We start from the raw sequence: 18461 nt of genomic DNA on the forward strand, positions 1-18461 counted from the left end.
TCAACCATGACTAGCTCCAGTGAGGACTGGATGTATCGCCAGGCAGGCCTGAGGCGCTGATTCTTTTTCACCTTTCGTGTTCTCCTCATCTGATGTTTACAGATAACTTCAAACATCAAGCGCCTATACTTTACAATCCTATCTAAAGTGTCCCATCTCGTTATCATAGAATAGTACAGCACAAAAGGAGGTCATTCAGTCCACCGTGTGCTTGTGTTTCCTACAAAGGGCTACCCAATTACTAGTGGTCCCTCTCCGATACTCTTTCACCACAGTCCTGCACAGTTTTACTTTACAATTAATTAGCCGATTCGTTTTTGAAACAAAGAACAAAGAAAAGTACAGCACAGGAACAGGCCCTACCCTCCCAGCCCGTGCCGACCATGCTGCCCGTCTAAACTAAAATCTTCTACACTTCCTGGGTCCGTATCCCTCTATTCCCATCCTATTCATGTGTTTGTCAAGATGCCCCTAAACAAAAGTTACCATTGAATTTGCTTTCAGTGCCCAGAGCAATCTCATAGCACCTCACTGAGACTAGCGCTCCTGACTTTCAACAGTCTCTTCAATTGAACCCTAGTCATCTCTGCTGGCCCTTCTTCCTATTCTTATCGAAGTGTGATACGGTCCCTTTGGGATGTTTTACAATATTATCAGCAAGATAATACATTAATTTCATTAATTCATTTTTAAAATGGAAAGAGTGTGTGTGCTAGAACTAGAATGTGATATCCAATGGTACTGTTTTATTGCAAGGATAAAATACATGTAACGCCATGGTCAATATTACTGTTTAATGTGTTCACGTCAAGTTCCAAGCATGCCTTATTAACAAAGTGATGACCTGTTCATTACATCATCTACTGCTGTAATTTATTTTTCACTTTACAAGTGTGAAACTCTTTTACCTTCTTCTCCCTTCCCTTGCACAGACCTGGCACTGTCTCGTGATTTAGCATAACGTCTATTATTATTGCCGTTATTCAAAATGTTGCTGTGACGAAAACTCAATGGTCACAATTTGCAGGATTTGCCTCGTGTCCACAGCTGTAGCCCAGTACCAACAGCTGTCAACTTTAGCCCTGGCAGTTTTGCAGTACAGCCCCTGTATTACTTTTCTCGCGTCCAATTCCAGTGTTTGCTCCTGTACGGGTTTATTATTGTTCTTAATTGTATGAGTATCGTTTTCTATGAAAATTCTCTCGGCGACCACAAAATTACCAGTAAGGAGTAATTTTATACCAGACTTCTGTTCACAGATGGTGGGTTAACAGATGAAAGCAGTGGATCAAGTCATCTAACAGTTAAAAGTATGTGTCAGTGGCTTGATGTGTGTGACCAAGGAAGTGAGTCACTAGTTCAGCACACAGAGAATATCAATGAGTGCACAGATTTAATAGTTTAATGGGGATATTTACATACGCCTTCAGAACTATCATTACATGCAATTAGAGCGCCATTTATACTGAAGGTTTCGATTGACTTATGTTAATTAGCTGGAAGTGTTTGCTTCAGTTTTCTGATGACAGATTCACCCACATTGTTCCCTTGAGAGAAATGGAAAACTCCGAAGATGTAATAATATTTTTGACGCACAAAGATGCAAAACTGCTTCGTTTTTCATTTATCAAACTGGAACGTTATCGTCTCTGAGTCACGTCAGGTCAGTTTTGAATTTTTAAAAAAAGCTATTCTCAGACTGATTCGCAATAAGGGGAAAAAAAATATGGCTGCCCACTGCGTAGCTCAGCTAAGTTACTAAGCAACAGGGTTTTCTATACGCTACAAACATACAGCAGCTTATGAAGCTGTCAGGGTCGGTAATTTTGACACTGCCAAGCAATTTGTTCTCCCTGGCATGCGCTTTCAGCACTTGTGGATGATGATTATTAACCCATGGTTTGACTTGGTCCATTATTAACATTTTAATGGCACAAAGTCATCACGCTGGACATTCACAACGGGTTCAACATAAAGGAATCAGCTAATTTTGGACTGAAGCATATTTAATATCATATCATATATCTGGCTTCGTCCTACCTGCTTTATTTCTATAACATGGCTATGAACAGTTCCAATATTGGTTAAACTGCATGACAAAATTAATTGCACATTCTCATAGAAGAGGTGTTGCAGAAACTCCTAGTTTTGCCTGTAAAGCGCATTTTGTGTTCTCACGAAATTCCAACTCAAGGGCAGAGGGAATGCAAGGCCCAAACAATCCTGCTTCACACATCGATAGACACAATGAGATGCTCTTTCGGAAAATGTGCTTATCAGCAGTCGCTGAAGTGGGAGGAATTCTTGCATCTGTTTCCCTCAAATAACTTTTCAGCTTTCCCATATCCCGAAGCAAAAACAATGCCATGTCTTGGCTTCGTACATGGTGAGGGGCTTGGGCGGGCATTAAAGCCGCTCAAGGTCGCTCTGCATTTCCATAACTCACCAGGATTATTAAAAAGGGAATAGTCGTACATGAAAATATACCGCCTTTGTGTCCTCAGGCTGCCTCACATTGCGACTCAGCAAGCGACTAACTTTCGGAAGTGTGCATAGTCTCCGTTAGGTGGGAAAACACAGCAGCCAATTCATACACAAGATCCCGCAAACAAAAATGAAATGAATGGCTAGTTAATCTGCTTCAATGGTTGTAAGTATGTCAGAGATGTTGGTTGATTTAGAGTTTCTAATTTACCAGAAGCACACTGTCTACACTCCAGGATATACTCTGAAGGATAGTGCACCAAATACAGGCCTACCAAGGTTTGAAAAAATATACTAATGAGGTGATGTAGGCCATATCAGTGAATGCTGCTTCAACTGCTTTGATAAGGGCTTTGGATCCTGGATCCCATAAGAACATAAGAAATAGGAATACGAGTAGGCCGTTCGGTCCCTCGAGCTTGTTCTACCATTCAATAGGATCATTCTGGTCATCCATTCCTCACGTCCACTTTCCTGCCCTTTTCCCGTAACCCTTAATTCCCTTACTAATCAAGGATCTACCTCTCCCAGCCTTAAATATACTCAAGGATACTGATCCCACAGCTCTCCGTGGCAAGGAGTTCCAAAGACGCACAGTGGCTAGCATTGCTGCCGCACAGTGCCTGGGACCCGGGTTCAATCCCAGCCTTGCGTGATTGTCCGTGTGAAGTTGCACATTCTCCCCATGTCTGCCTGGGTTTCCTCCAAGTGCTCTGGTTTCCTCCCACGGTCCAAGAATGCACACGTTAAGTGGATTGGCCATCCTAAATTGCCCCTTCATATCCAAAGATGTGCAGGTTAGGTGGGTTACGGGGAGTGAGCTTTGGTTGGGTGCTCCTTCAGAGGGTTGATGGGCCTCCTTCTGCACTATTGGAATTCTATGGTTCTAGAATAAATTTGACCTCATCTCAGTCTTAAATTGCAACACATTTATCCTGAGACTATGCCCTCTGGTCCTAGACCCTCCCATGAGGGGAGACATCCTCTCAGCATTTACCCTGTAAAACCCCTTAGGAATCCTATGGGTGGGATTCTCCCTTCTGCGGACTAAATCCCCACGCCAGCGGGTAAACCGCCACCAATCACTCCGGCATCAACAGCCCACGAAAGTGAGGAATTCTCCGAACTATCGGTGGCTAGGTGGATGCCGGACGCAGGCGCGGAAGGGCCAGCACGAGTTTGCGCATGCGCGGAATGGCCAGTGTGATGTCGCACTTGCGCGGACCGGCCGACGTATTTCCGCACATGCGCAGACCGGCCGGCGTATTTCCACGCATTCACGGGGGTTCTCTTATCCGTGCCGGCCCCAGGCAATATGGCGGAGCCCTAAAGGGGCCTGGCGCGGAGGAAAGAGGTCCCCCATGGAACAAGCCCTCCCGCAGATCGGTAGGCCCCAAACGCGGGCCAGGCCACCGTGGGGGCCCCCCCAGGGTCGGATCCCCTCGCACCCCCCCCCCCCCCCCCCCCCCCCCCCCCACGAGGACTGCCCCCCGCACACTCACCTGCCAGGTCCCATCATGCATGAGGTGAGTAATTCACGCCGCCGGGACTAGCCAAAATTGAACAGCCGCTTGGCCCATTGGGGCCCGGAGAATTGCCAGTGAAGCCACCGTTAATGGCCCCCGACCAGCATGGCGGGAATGCCGCCGCCGCCAGAAAAACGGCGCCGGAGAATAGGGTAGCTGGCGTCGGGGCGGCGGGGCAGGATTCGCGCCTCCCCCCAGGGATTCTCCATTCCAGCGGGGGGTCAGAGAATCCCGGCCTATATATTTCATTAAGGTCATCTCTCATTCTTCTAATTTCCAATGTGTTGTGCCCCAAACTGTTTAACCTTTTGCTCATAAGAAAATGGTCCCATTTCGGGGATTACCCTGGTGAAACATTTCTGAGGAGCGGCACTGAGGCACAGTGGTTAGCACTATTGCCTCACAGCGTCAGGGACCCGAGTTTGATTCCGACCTCGGGTTACTGTTTGTAGGATTTACGCATGGGTTTCCTTGGGGTGCTCCGGTTTCCTCTCACAGTCTAAAGATGTGCAGGTTAGGTGGATTGGCCAATGGAAATTGCTCCTTTGTGTCCAAAGGTAAGGTGGGGTTATGGGGCTAGAGCAGGGGAAGTGGGCCTAGGCGGGGTGCTCGTTTGGAGGGTCATTGAAAACTCAATGGGCTGAATGGCCTTGTTCTGCACTGCAGGGATTCTATGAACTGCTTCCAAATAATATCTTTCTGTAAAAAAGGAAAGCCAATCGTCTTGTGACTTCTTTCTGAAAGGGAATTCGCTCTGTTGTTGCAGAATGTAGCTGAATTTTTGCTCAAGTATTTGCCAACGGAAGCATCCATAGCTAATCATCCAGAGGCTGGTGAATCTGTGGAACTCTTTGCCGCAGAAGGCTGTGGAGGCCAAATCACTGAGTGTCGTTAAGACAGAGATAGATAGGTTCTTGAGTAATAAGGGGATCAGGAACTCTGGGGAAAAGGCAGGAGAATGGGGCTGAGAAAAATATCAGCCATGATTGAATGGTGGAGCAGACTCGATGGGCCAAGTGGCCTAATTCTGCTCCGATGTCTTATGTTCTTATGACATTTGGATTTCATCAGGCAGACTGTACAATCTATTGCAGTTGGACTTTAAAGTACAGGAATAGCTCTGACCACGGCTGTCAATATGGGACTGCGTTAATTTTAATGCCATTGGGTTATTCCAGGCACACCAGGAGAAATCACAAATGTTGCACACATTGTTTCGCCAGACCAAATTAAGATAGGAGGAAGCAGAACAATCATTTTGCACGTTACAAAACAGACTAGCCTCATGTAATATGTACCTACAGGTCAATACCTTCCAATCCATTCAGATATTCGTCATCCCATTGTGCCTCCATGTGGCAACAATAGAAATGGTGTCAAACTGAAACATTGAATTAGTTATGTATGGCATAGTTACGTCAAACTCAACAGCTTTTGGCTCTTTCTGCAAACAAAAGAGTTGGCCAAACACTTTTGTATGAGGAGAAACAGGAGACCAAAAGAAATGTTTATTATTTTTGTACTGAAAATATCAAAGCCAGTGGACTAGAAGCTGAAAATCTCATGTATAGAATTTGACAGTTTTCAATAAAACAGACCAGAGAAAAAGTACTGGCAGCACGGTAGCGCAAGTGTTTAGCACTGTTGCTTCACAGCTCCAGGATCCCAGGTTCGATCCCCCGCTGGGTCACTGTCTGTGCCGAGTCTGCACGTCCTCCCCGTGTGTGCGTGGGTTTCCTCCGGGTGCTCCGGTTTCCTCCCACAGTCCAAAGCCGTGCAGGTTAGATGGATTGGCCATGATAAATTGCCCTTAGTGACCAAAAATGTTTGGAGGGGTTATTGGGTTGTGGGGATGGGGTGGATGTGAGGGCTTAAATGGAGCGGTGTAGACTCGATGGGCCGAATGGCCTTCTTCTGCACTGTATGTTCTAAAATTGAATCTGGGTTTGGATTAAAAATTCAAGTTTTGGCCCAATGTCCTAAAATCTAGTTTAAAAACCTTGGATTTTAATGATGGTTTTCAAACACCCTGATATTTGACTCATGGTTCCATTCAAATGAGTTAGTCCAAATTCAGTGACCTAACGGAGTTTGGCCTTCCTCCCTGCCTGGGCCCATTTTTTTTAAAGTCTGCTCTCCCTTTCACTTGATGCACTGTTGGCTGGAACAAGCATGGCATTGTCAGTCGGCCAAACGTTGGTTTGCAGATTCAAGCTTTTCTATTGACATTTAAGCAAACTGGAGAATGCTTAGTAATGTTGGCAAACAAATAAGGCTAAATGACGTCAGCATCTTGAAAGAAAACTGCAACCAATCTATATGGGGATTACAGCCCCGTTGGGGCTGGTTTAGCTCACTGGGCTAAATCACTGGCTTTTAAAGCAGACCAAGCAGGCCAGCAGCACGGTTCGATTCCCGTACCAGCCTCCCCGGACAGGCGCCGGAATGTAGCGACTAGGGGCTTTTCACAGTAACTTCATTGATGCCTACTCGTGACAATAAGCGATTTTCATTATGGTATGGCGCTATGCAGCTATTACATGATCTATGTGTCTGGAGACTTCAGTCGTTCATTAGATTTTACAGTCGACAATGTGAAATCTGCTGAGATCTATTTACGAAATAGAAAGGTAAATAATAATAAGCGCTTATTGTCACAAGTAGGCTTCAATGAAGTTACTGTCAAAAGCCCCTAGTCGCCACATTCCGGCACCTGTTCGGGAAGGCTGGTACGGGAATTTAACCCATGCTACTGGCATTGTTCTGCATTTCAAGCCAGCTGTTTAGTCCACTGTGCTAAACCAGTCTCGATGTCACCATTGTCCCAGATGGCCATAGGCTGCTTTCCCCTTTGAGGGGGGAGAGCTGACTGGTGGTGATTTAACCTGGGCATGACCACACTGCAGGCAGGGGGCAAGGTTGAGAAGGCAGGGCCTTCATGGATAACCTCAGCTGGTACAGGAATTGAACCCCAGCTGCTCACCTCTCTCTGCATCACCAATCAGCCTTCGGGCCAAGGCAGCTAAACCGGCTCCCATATATATTTGTGAAATATAATTTGTGTAATATTTGTTTTATTGCTAGAACTATTTGGGTATTGCTGGTTTGCATCGGTGTTGAGCAAAGTGAAGCAATATTACTCTAGCCAAGTGAAGGAAATTGGTGACATGCTTCCATCAACATCACACTCAATTGTGGCTTTGAAAAAGGCTTGGGAACCACAAGAGAAAGTGAAATACATTTGAAAATGACTTTATAAAGGTGAACAAGAACACACTGATTCATAATTTGAATGGTCTAATTTTTGATTATTAATGGCTGCTGGAACAGTTTGATAGCCAAACTGCTGGTGACCTCTATCAAATGTGAATAAAATAGCAATGAGGAGACAAGCAAAACTTTTGAAAATGTCTTTTGACACAAGCTGAGGGGGAAACCTTGGGCGGGATTGTCCGCACCGCCACGCCACATTTCAGCCCCGGCCCGCCGGCGGGATTCTCTGTTACGTCGGCCGGTCAATGGGGTTTCCCATTGTGGGGCAGCCCCATGCCATCGGGAAACCCCCGGGTGCCAGAAAATGGAGACTCACGCCGGCGGAGAATCCCACCCCTTATTTCCAGGCTCCATTCCTCTGTCACCTTGGTTCAGTTGGCTGCGCCTGTCAATCGGCTGGCTAGAATTTGGGGATTGAGGGGTGCTAGTGCCAGCAGTTGTATCAATGTTCATGTCTGTTCTCCTACAGCCACACTCGAGAGTCCCTTTAAGAAGCATAAGAAATAGAAGCAGGAGGAGGTCTATAGTGAGAGTACAGTAAGGATAGTAGGAGTTTCTACGGGTATTTAAAAGGAAGGGATTAAGTAAAGTTGGTCCTCTAGAGAATGACAATGGGGAGTAAATAGTAGATAATATGGAAATGGTGGATGAAATGAACAAATATTTTGCTTATGTCTTCACTACAGAAAATACAAAAATATTTCAGTAATAGCTGCAAATCAGAAGTTGGATGGGCGAGGGAATCTTGGTGAAATTACAATCACTGGGGAAACGATACTAAGCAAACTGTTGGAGCTGCGGGCTGACAATTCTTCAGGCCCTGGGACATTGTTTGAATTTGAATTTGGATTTATTGTCTCGTACACCAAAGTACAGTGAAAAGTATTGTTCTGCGTACATTCCAGACAGATGGCCCCATACATGAAAAACACAGGACGTACGATAAATACACAAAGTAAATGCAGAGACATCGGGTGAGGCATACTGTGTGTAGTACCACTCAGTTGAGAAGATGGAGAGATAAGAGGGTCATTCAGGAGTCTGGTAACAGCGGGAAGAAGCTGCTTTTGAATCTGTTCATGTGTGTTCTCAAACTTTTGTATCTCCTGCCCAATGGAAGAGGTTGGAAAAAATGTCCAATTCATCTAACATGCACGTCTTTCGGGACTTGTGGGAGGAAACCGGAGCAACCGGAGGAAACCCACGCAGACACAGGGAGAATGTGCAGACTCCGCACAGACAGTGACCCAGTGGGGAATCGAACCTGGAACCCTGGCGCTGTGAAGCCACAGTGCTATCCAATGTGCTACTGTGCCACCTTGAGAAGTTATGTTGCAATTGTACAGGACGTTGGTAAGGCCGCACCTTGAGTATTGTGTTCAGTTTTGGTCGCCTCGCTGTAGGAAAGATGCCATTAAACTGGAGAGAGCACGGAAGAGATTTACAAGGATGTTGTCAGGACCCAAGGGGCTGAGTTATAGGGAGAGATTGGACAGGCTGGGACTTTTTTCTTTGGAGTGTAGGAGACTGAGGGGGGATTTTATGGAGGTGTAGAAGATCATGAGAGGCACGGATAGGGTGAATACACTCAGCCTTTATCCCAGAGTTGGGGAAACGAGAACTAGAGGACATAGGTTTAAGGTAAGAGGGGAAAGAATTAATGGGAACCTGAGGAGCAACTTTTTTACACAGAGGGTGGTACGTATATGGAATGAACTGCCGGAGGAAGTGGTTGAGGCCGAGACACTGACAACATTTAAAATGCATTTGGACAGATACAGGGATAGGAAAGGTTTAGAGGGACATGGGCCAAATGCAGGCAAATGGGGTTGGCATGGATGGGCTTTTTTTGGACCAGTATGGACCAGTTTGGGCTGAAGGGCCGGTCTCTGTGCCGTAGGTTCTTTGATTCTATGAAAGAATAACCCAGCTGGGAGGGGTCTTTGATAATGCTGCCCCTTTCCCAAGGCAGTGGGAGGTGGGCACAGAGGCAATGGATGTGAGGCGGGGCTCGTGGAATGGAGAGCGCCCACCCACATCATCTAACACCACCTGCCAAACCTGCGCAGAGTCTGAGGATCCAGGATCGGGATCGGACTATTCAGTCACCGCAGAACCCACCTCCCCAGACTCAAAGCAAGTCAACCTCGAACCTGAGGAACTGCCCAAGAAAAAGAACAAGAAGAAGAAGAAGACTGCGGGAAATGTAGCAGCCAATTTGCACAAAGCAAGCTCCTATATATAAAACAAATGTGATAATGACCAGAACATTTTCTTCTGTGATGTTGATTGAGGGATACATACTGCTCAAGGACACTGAGGGTGTCTTCTTAGAAAATAGTACCTTAGGATCTTTTACATTCATCTGTGAGGGCATGAGGACCTTAATTTAAAATTTCATCGGAAAGTTCAAGGGTGTCTGTGTGCCGTTCGCTGGCGGTGTGATTCTATCTTTCTGCAGCTTGTCAAAGGGATTCCTATGGTAATCACCCCAGCCCACTGAAAAATCCATTGCGGGGCTGCGCTGCCAGCAGGAAAATTGAATTGCAACCATTGGAGAATTCTGGCCCACACCTTTCACAGTGCAGCACTCTCTCAGTACTGGGACTTTGGGCATAGAAAATCTTGGGGCTTGGTTTGCACCGCCATTGTGGCAACACGGGGACTGATAGAGTCAACAAGCCTTCGCCACAGAGATCATGATGCCATCTTTAGGGGTACCCTAATCTGCATTGAAAATAAATCCTGCCCCCCCTTCCAGACACAGAGGACCCCCCAACACAAGCATCAGGGCAGCCCCCACCAGACACTCTTCTCCCTGCAGCGTCCCCCCCAACTCCCACCACCATCATGGAAGTATTAGGGGCACTCGCCCGCTCACAGGCATCGCCACCCCCTCCCCACCCACAAGACACATAAGGGAATCCCCCACATGCTGCTCCCCAGAGAGTCATCTCCCATAGAGAACACCAGAGTATATCATGGAGTTCATCTGACCCACAAATTTGAATAGATTTTAGTAATGGGGAGCACAAGGGTCTACTTTACAAGTGTGATGCAACAGAGATCTAAAAGTATTTTTAAACAAAAACAATGTTTATTCTATGAATGCAGTTGACATTTTATAAACCAACATTACCAACACTGATAATCCCCCCAAAAAATACAGTACTCTATAGGTAACCCTTAGTAACTTTCCTAACAACATGCAGAAGCCAAAACACTTTTTAACAAAGACAGTAGGTTTGAATTCGCTACAGAAACATGCATCACTCCTAAATTATCAAGTGATCTAAACACCTTGTTTACCATGCAGAGAGATAGGCCAGTATACATCTGCTTGGTTTGAATGCACTCTCCAACTGAAATAGAAACTAAAACACAGAGCCAAAAAGAGCTTCCAGCTCAAAACAAATGCAAAAAGCAGAATCACATTCCAGCTCCGTCCACACAATGACATCACTGCAGCCATTTGACAAAACACACTTTTCTTCCAGGGACTCTCACATGACACATGGGATTTTGGGCCTGCGTTGTTGCTCATGCTGAGGCGAGCGCTGGCTACATATGAAATTCTTCAATTTTTTAAAACTAATCCTGACACGATAAAAGAGAATTGCCGTAACCGGGTCAACTGATACTTGACTAACAGAGGGGTTCAAATATCAATCTTTGTAACAACACAACATAGATCGTGGTGTACACGTTGACCTAGCATACACAAAAACCTTTCAACACCCCCCAAAAAATCACGTTCTTGCATACATTAGGCAAAAAGGTGAAATCCAGCCCCTCCCCATTCCATCCCTCCCCCCCCCCCCACCACCTCTCCATCCCTTTCCCCCCCAGCCATAACGTGCCATACTTGCAACTGTAGTCAGCCTCAATTCTTCACTCTACAAATGAATGTTTTATCTATTGGTGCCTTATAATTAGACGCACAAGCAAGGGATCAAGCAGGCGATACAGGCTCTGTTACAAATATGCACCTGCCCCACATAGAGAAGGCCCCGCGTGAAGAGCGAGCAATATGGCCACCGCTTGCACCGGTAGTTCACTTTTACACTTGACGTATACCTCGCTCACCATTTTTGGAGGGATTTTTCAGTGGCCTACAGCGGCCTTGCCGTGCTCCATGGCGGACTCAGCCCGCAGACCTGGATTGTTAAAGTAGTGCCCCCTTCCGACCGCCCACGTGCCCCGGACCTCCCGCCCACAGTGCCCCCAGCCCCGAATGAAGCCTCCCCCGCCCGCCGATCGGCCCTCCCCCTGACTGTGGCGACGCCGGACTGAGTCCGCAGCCGTCGGGAACTTGGCCTGACTGGGACGTAGCATCGTGGGGCGGGCCTCAGGCAATGGCCTGAGGCGGTGGATAATCAGCGCGGTGTACTCCTAAAGTAATCCGCTTTTCAGGGGGCAGAGAATTGAAAATCCGGCAGCGCTCCCAATTTTGCCGCCAAAACGGATTCTCCGCCCCGTCACCGAACGTGATTTAGACCTCGGGAGCGGAGAATCCAGCTCCACTATCCTTAGATAAAACAACTCAAGAGGTGACATTGGAGAATCCGTCAGGAGGCCCTCTAGTGTTCAGTTAATCAGATGTAATAAATATAAATTCCCGTGCTGATATCTTACTTTTTCAATGCACTGTTAACCGGCAAATTTGGCAAAGAGCTTTCAGCATGCGTCAATGTTTTCAATGCTCCCTTTGCCAGCTTCTCGAGCAATCTCCATCCTCCATCAAATCCAGATCATTTGCTGTTCGCATCTTAGATGCAGTGTGTATGCTCATTAAGCCACCCTAATGTTGTAGCAATGGTATTAATGAGGCAGGAACTATCATTTCACATTTGCCTACAATGAGTAAACAAGTGTAATGCATATTAATGCGTTGACCCAATATTGATGCAAAAAAAAAAATGTTGTCACAATCCCAGAGGACCATAGGCTGCTCTTTCTGTTTAGAGCTGACTGCTGGTGATTTAACCTGAGGGTCACCACACCTCAGGCGAGGTTGCAAAGGTTTTGCGAGTCTATTCATGAATAACCTCAGCCGGTACGGGAATTGAACCTGCGCCGTTGGCGTCGCTCCGCATCACGAACCAGACGTCCAGCCAACTGAGGTAATGCATGGAAAAGGATAGTTGCAGGCTTTCTTCCACAATTTGTTCAGTTTAGTTTCAACACAAAAGTTGTGGTGACTCATTCAAAGCTGCAACAACAATGACAACGTATTTCAGTGCAGCAAAACCTCCCATGGTGCTTCACAGGAGTATCATCGAGCAGACACCATGCCGCATGAGGGAACCTAAAGGTGAAGAAACGACTAGAAGAAGGAAAGAAAGACAGAGAGGTGACCAGGTATAGGGAGTCAATTCCAGAACGTATGGCCCAGGCAGCTGAAGACACATGCACCAATGGGCGGAGCAGTTAAAAATCATGGATTGACACAAGACCAGAATTGGAAGATTGCTGTTACCTCAGAGGATTTTAGGGCCGGAGGAGGTTACAGAGATGAGTTGAGGGGAGAGGGGATGTGGGTGAGCTCATGGAGGATTTTGAAACTGAAGATAAGAATATTAAAATCAAGGCAATGCCAGGTTGGGAGTTCATCAGCGTACAAGGTCAGGAAAGATAGGCCTACTTTTAACTAAGTACCCTTGATCAGAATCGATCAAAGGAGTGGCACTCTCCAAAACTTTCAGCTCTGTTTTCATTTAAAAGCTGCAAGTTATTTTTATTACTTTTTATCCACTTTTATTCTGCATTGCAACATTTGCTCTTTCTTTCCTCCTACTTTTTCAGCACTTCAAATGAATTCCGTGAGTATGACCTACTCAAGATTCTACACTTACAGCACAGACCTACTGCTGAGGCCTGGTATGTAATCCCATTCTCCCAAATCGGAAAAAGAACTATCTATAAATTGATGCGTATGTTTTTTTTTTAGCTGATATTAAACTGCTGAAAAAACATGGCAGGGGCTGGATGCAGCATAATTATTTCAACACACGTTTCTATTTTTGTAGATAAAATGAATTGTGGGTATGATTTAGCAATAGACCTTCTAGGTACACTGGACATCACGGGCAGGATTCTCCGACCACCCCCCCCACCCCCGCTGGGCCGGAGAATCGCCGGGGTCATCATGAATCTCGCCCCGACGCCGGCTGCCGAATTCTCCGGCGCCGGTTTTTTGGCGGGGACCGTTGGCAGCGGTACCCCCCCCTCCCCCCGGCGATTCTCTGCTCCGCGATGGGCCGAGCGGCCGCCCGTTTTCGGCCAGTCCCGCTGGCGTAAATTACACAAGGTTCTTACCGGCAGGACCTGGCTCTGCGGGCAGCCTGCAGAGTCCTGCGGAGGACGCGGGAGGATCTGGCCCCGGGGGAGGCCCCCACTGTGGCCTGGCCCACAATCGGGGCCCACCGATCTGCGGGCGGGCCTGGGCCGTTGGGACACTCTTTCCCTCCGCGCCAGCCACTGTAAAACTCCGCCATGGCCGGTGCGGAATAGAAACCCCCTGTGCAGGATCACCCAGCGGTTCTGGGAACACGCTAGCGCTCCTGCGCTAACTTGCGCCGGCCAGCGGTGGCCCTTCGGCGCCGGTTGGCGCAGCGACAACCACCCCAGCGCCGGCCTAGGCCCCAAAAGTACGGAGGATTCTGCACCTGCCGGGCGGCCCGACGCCGGAGTGGTTCACGTCACTCTTTGGTGCCGATTCGACCCGCCCGCCGGATACCGGAGAATCCCGGCCCAGATATTTCCATGCAAACAGTAAGAGGAGACAAACATAATACATGGGACCAGTTACTGGTTTGAGCCCATTCCTCTCCTTGGCGCCATGCCCTAAGAATACCGTGGCCTTCCTTCGACTTGTGCATAGCTATTCTTGGCAAATTGCTGCATTGGTTTGTGGTTGCCTTCTGCAGTATGGCCGACCAGGAAATTCTCCCACTCTTATCGCCTGCCACCAGGCACATTGGAAGGGTTTACAGGCTAATGGTCAACCTGTGTGGCTTTGTTATGTACTCACCTTGGGTGCTCATCAAGACCCGGAGTGCCCCTTGAACCGGAGGATCTGGCCCAAAGATAGGGAGGATATCACTGCACCAAATGGGGCAACACGGTAGAACAAGTGGATAGCACTGTGGCTTCACAGCTCCAGGGTCCCAGGTTTGATTCCCCGCTGGGTCACTGTCTGTGCGGAGTCTGCACGTTCTCCCCGTATATGCCTGGTGACTGGTTCCACTTGGTGGCCGGTGCAAAGATCCCAGAAGGTGGTATTTCCCCTGATGGGTATGATATTGCTCTTTATTCTTTCATAGGTTGTGGGCGTCACTGGCAATGCTCGCATATTTTGCCCATCCCTAATCACCCTTGAACTGAATCGCTTGCTGTGCCAGCACGGTGGCACAGTGGTTAGCACTGCTGCCGCACAATGCCAGGAACCCGGGTCCGATTCCGACCTTGGGTGACTGTCTATGTGAAGTTTGAACTTTCTCACCGTGTCTGCGTGGGTTTCCTCCGGGTGCTCCAGTTTCCTCCCACAGTCCAAAGGTATACAGGTTAGGTGGATTGGCCATGATGAAAGTGCCCCTTAGTGTCCAGGGATGTCTGGGTTAGGAGGGGTCATGGGGATTGGGCGGGGGAGTGGGCTTAGCTGGGGTGCTCTTTCAGAGTGTAAGTTGCAGCAAACTCAAAGGACCAAAATTCCAGTTTATTTGAGCAAATCATCGGTATTCACCAAGGAGAGGGACATGACGGATGTTGAGGCTAGGGATGGATGTTTAAATACTCTAGGTCAAGTCGGCATAAGGAAGGGAGAAGTTTTGGGTATTTTAAAAGGCATTAAGGTGGACAAGTCCCCAGGAGCGGATGGGATCTATGCCAGGTTACTGAGGGAAGCGAGGGACGAAATAGCTGGGGCCTTAACAGATATCTTTGCAGCATCCTTGAGCATGGGTGAGTTCCCGGAGGACTGGAGAATTGCTAATGTTGTCCCTTTGTTTAAGAAGGGTAGCAGGGATAATCCACGGAATTATAGACCTGTGAGCTTAACGTCAGTGGTAGGCAAACTGTTGGAGAAGATACTGAGGGATAGGATCTATTCACATTTGGAAGAAAATAGACTTATTAGTGATAGGCAGCATGGTTTTGTGCAGGGAAGGTCATGTTTTACAAACCTAATAGAATTCTTTGAGGAAGTGACAAAGTTAATTGATGAGGGAAGGGCTGTAGATGTCATATACATGGACTTCAGTAAGGCGTTTGATAAGGTTTCCCATGGCAGGTTGATGGAAAAAGTGAAGTCGTATGGGGTTCAGGGTGTACTAGCTAGATGGATAAAGAACTGGCTGGGCAACAGGAGACAGAGAGTAGTGGTGGAAGGAAGTGTCTCAAAATGGAGAAAGGTGACTAGTGGTGTTCCATAGGGATCCGTGCTCGGACCACTGTTGTTTGTGATATACATAAATGATCTGGACGAAGGTATAGGTGGTCTGATTAGCAAGTTTGCAGATGATACTAAGATTAGTGGAGTTGTAGATAGCGAGGAGGACTGTCAGAAAATACAGCAAAATATAGATAGATTGGAGAGTTGGGCAGAGAAATGGCAGATGGAGTTCAATCCAGGCAAATACGAGGTGATGCATTTTGGAAGATCTAATTCAAGAGTGGACTATACGGTCAATGGAAGAGTCCTGGGGAAAATTGATGTACAGAGAGATCTGGGACTTCAGGTCCATTGTACCCTGAAGGTGACAACGCAGGTCGATAGAGTGGTCAAGAAGGCATACAGCATGCTTGCCTTCATCGGACGTGGTATTGAGTACAAGAGTCGGCAGGTCATGTTACAGTTGTATAGGACTTTGGTTAGGCCACATTTGGAACACTGCGTGCAGTTCTGGTCGCCACATTACCTGAAGGATGTGGATGCTTTAGAGAGGGTGCAGAGGAGGTTCACCAGGATGTTGCCTGGTATGGAGGGTGCTAGCTATGAAGAAAGGTTGAGTAGATTAGGATTGTTTTCATTGGAAAGACGGAGGTCGAGGGGAGACCAGACTGAGGTCTGCAAAATTATGAAAGGTATGGACAGGGTGGATAGCAACAAGCTTTTTCCAAGAGTGGGGGTGTCAATTACAAGGGGTCATGATTTCAAAGTGAGAGGGGAAAGTTTAAGGGAGATGTGCGTGGAAAGTTTTTTACGCAGAGGGTGGTGGGTGCCTGGAACGCTTTGCCAGCGGAGGTGTAGAGGCGGCCACAATAGCATCATTTAAGATGCATCTGGACAGATATTTGAACGGGTGGAGAACAGAGGGAAGTAGATCCTTTGAAAATAGGAGACAGGTTTAGATAAAGGATCTGGATCGGCGTAGGCTGGGAGGGCCGAAGGGCCTGTTCCTGTGCTGTAATTTTCTTTGTTCTTTGTTTTTTGTTCTAGATCAGGCAGACAACGGAATCAAGACAAACAGGCCATGAGACATCAAACAGCCCAATCTCATCAAGAGACCAGGGGCAGTTGAAATGCAAATCACTTATTGTCCTGGCCAGACGGAAGCACAATACCTTAATGAGATAACGAAGTTGGCTCCAGCGACCATTGTCAAGAGACCAGCAGAAACCAGAGTCATTGCAAGTTTTTTGTAAGGGCACTGATTACATTATGACACCTTGTGATTGGGGAACTTGATCACTTCTATTCTGTCAACAATCAGAAAAGCTTCTTTTTGTCCTGGAACTCACCTGTGGGAGGGTCAGTGTTTGACCCATTCAGGATTTTGCCCTTAAAAAGTCAAGTCCGAGGAACTGTGAAAAAGGAGAAGAAGAAAGGAACTCTATCCTCCTGCAAGAACTCTACTCTCCTGAAAGAAGCTCTACTCTCTTGCCTGACACACTCTTCGCCTGGTTGAAAAGAGACCACGAGAATTGAAGTCGCAACAGCCGCAAGGACCAGCCAGCTTACAAGAAGATCTAAAGAAATCTGTGTCAATCTGTTTTTTTTTAACTATCCTGTCCCTGGAGCGGTGAGTATATTCCTCCAGCTCACAGAAAACTCCCAATTAGTATGGCTTGTTGAGGTTTGGGGTGGGTGAGTGAATGTATCTGTGTTTGCGTCGCTAAAGTAAATCTGTGTAAACTGTAAGAATTTTCGATGTGCCGTTTAGTCTCTTGTTTTACACATAGTATTTCATAATCGGTGTGTGTAGGTTAATCTGAGTTGCAGAAGACTTAATTTCTCTTGAATAAATCAATTATTTTAAAACGACCATTATTGTGGTTCTCACCTTCCTTTCACAGTCTGCTCTGGTCAAGTCACAATAATTGCTAGGACATAATCCCGTAGTCAAGGACCGGAAAAGGGAATCTGAGTGCTTCGAACACACTCACTCAAGAGAGGCTACTGGTCAGGAATAAACAGTGGTCCCTCTTTCTCTCTCTCTTGTGAAGTTGCACTAGTGGGGAACTTCCGGGTGACATTTCACCATCACAGGAGAGAGACTCACACAGGCGTAGGGGGCAGTCAAGGCAACTGGTGTGGCATAAGGACAACCTCACTGGTTAGGTATAAACAGTGAGACTTGCCCCCCTCTCTCTTGCAAAGCTGTCCCAGTGCGGCACTTCTGGTTTGCGGTTTTAACACCTGCAGGAGAGACACCCACAGTTATCTGTGACACCCAATACCAGCCTGTTGCGGAGTAAAGGAAACCCTTTGCGTTACAAGAGGGTCAGTGCAGTCTCGATGGGTCAAAAGGCCTCTTTCGCTTTCTGCACTCTAGGGATTCTATGGTTCTATTTCAAGCAGTTAAGAGTCGACTACATTGCTGAGGATCTGGAGTCACAGGTAGGCCAGACCAGTTAAGGATGGCAGATTTCCTTCCCGAAAGCACATTAGCAAACCAGGCGAGTTTTTACAAACAACTGATGATGGCGTCATGCTGAGACTAGCTTTATATTCCAGATTTATTAACTGAATTTAAATTCCACCAGTTGGCATTGTAGGGTTTGAACCCATGTTCCATGAGCATCAGCCAAGGACACTGGACTACTACTCCATTGATATTACCACTACGCCACCTTCTCTCCCTGAGACGTCAATTCAACACACACACTTGAAAAATAACACCTTAAAATTATACTGTGTGATAAACAGCTATAAAAGTTTAACGTGCTCAGTCAAAG

The 18461-nt window shown here is 47.1% G+C and overlaps 1 long non-coding RNA gene across 1 annotated transcript; it reads left to right on the forward strand.

Moving 5' to 3' along the window:
• The first annotated feature begins 1375 nt into the window (after nucleotides 1-1375).
• Nucleotides 1376-17545, forward strand: LOC119962452. Its single transcript, XR_005459880.1, has 3 exons — nucleotides 1376-1663; nucleotides 13089-13163; nucleotides 16723-17545. It is a non-coding gene; the product is annotated as an uncharacterized LOC119962452 (long non-coding RNA).
• Nucleotides 17546-18461: the final 916 nt, after the last annotated feature.

The sequence above is a fragment of the Scyliorhinus canicula genome, chromosome 2 (assembly GCF_902713615.1).
Source record: "Scyliorhinus canicula chromosome 2, sScyCan1.1, whole genome shotgun sequence".
Classification (NCBI taxonomy): domain Eukaryota; kingdom Metazoa; phylum Chordata; class Chondrichthyes; order Carcharhiniformes; family Scyliorhinidae; genus Scyliorhinus; species Scyliorhinus canicula.